This window comes from Oncorhynchus gorbuscha, unplaced genomic scaffold (assembly GCF_021184085.1).
Source record: "Oncorhynchus gorbuscha isolate QuinsamMale2020 ecotype Even-year unplaced genomic scaffold, OgorEven_v1.0 Un_scaffold_21768, whole genome shotgun sequence".
NCBI classification, from domain to species: Eukaryota; Metazoa; Chordata; class Actinopteri; order Salmoniformes; family Salmonidae; genus Oncorhynchus; species Oncorhynchus gorbuscha.
In genome coordinates this window covers 1-1,070 of record NW_025762919.1, presented here as the reverse complement: position 1 = coordinate 1,070, position 1,070 = coordinate 1, and the positions used below count along the sequence as shown (strand labels likewise).

Sequence of the window (1,070 nt, the reverse complement as noted above, 5' to 3'; positions counted from 1 at the left end):
TCTGTGCCTCTGTGTGTGTCTCTGTGTCGTTCTTTTTATCCACAGCAGCCCTCGAAAACTTGGAAGAGTGGGTTCCGGGAGCACCCGCGGGTACCCGGCCTAGAGTGCACAGAGTGTGTCTCGGGCCCCCGCCTCTGACTTCCACACGATTCTGGTTTCTCTTCATTACGCACAAGCCTTTCGCCTTTTACTAAAGACTTCCGTGGAGAGGAACACTTACGAGTTCAACGTATTTTTGGAGGGGCTTTGCTTCTTACAGAGCCCGCTATCTTGTTTCAAGAGAAATTGACCGACCGACAGACAGACAGACAGACAGACAGACAGACAGACAGACAGACAGACAGACAGACAGACAGAGGTGGGCCAGGACAGTGACTTAAGGACACATTAGCGACTTTTTCCAAAAAACACGTGAGTGAGTGACTGAGGGAGGAGGAAGGAACCGCCGGCTTTTGCCAACCCGCCGAGGTCTGTTGAGACCCCGGGGCCCGCGGTGCAGGGTTCCATTTGTGGGTTATCGCTTCTCGGCCTTTTGGCTCAGATCAAGTGTAGTATCTGTTCTTATCAGTTTAAGTCCCCATCGGGGGACTACATATTAAATGGATTTTTCGAACAGGAGTCGGAAATGGGGCTGCTCCGTCCGCTCCACGCATCGACCCGGTATTGCAGTACCTCCGGGAACGGTGCAACACTTTTCTGCCGTTGTCAAGGAAAATTGCTATGTAAACAGCTAGCTAGCTAGCAGAAGAAAAGCTAGCTAGCTAGCTAGCAGAAGAAGGAAAGAAACATTCAAACTGAAGAAAGGCGAAGCGCTCTTCAATGTGGTCCCCCGTTTCCCGCCATTTTTGTTAAAAAAAAAAAAAAAAAAAAAAATTGGGCCAGGATTGTGTGTGTGTGTGTGTGTGTGTGTGTGTGTGTGTGTGTGGTGTGTGGTGTGTGTGTGTGTGTGTTTCTCTCTCTGTCTGTGCCTCTGTGTGTGTCTCTGTGTCGTTCTTTTTATCCACAGCAGCCCTCGAAAACTTGGACGAGTGGGTTCAGGACTTCCAGCAGTACCCGGCCTAGAGTGCACA

At 50.3% G+C, this 1,070-nt stretch overlaps 1 non-coding gene and 1 pseudogene across 1 annotated transcript; both read left to right on the top strand.

Moving 5' to 3' along the window:
- The first annotated feature begins 146 nt into the window (after nucleotides 1–146).
- On the top strand, nucleotides 147–263 carry LOC124031143. Its single transcript, XR_006838079.1, has one exon. It is a non-coding gene; the product is annotated as a U5 spliceosomal RNA (small nuclear RNA).
- Nucleotides 264–516: 253 nt separating this feature from the next.
- On the top strand, nucleotides 517–694 carry LOC124031142 (annotated as a pseudogene).
- The last annotated feature ends 376 nt before the right edge of the window (nucleotides 695–1,070 follow it).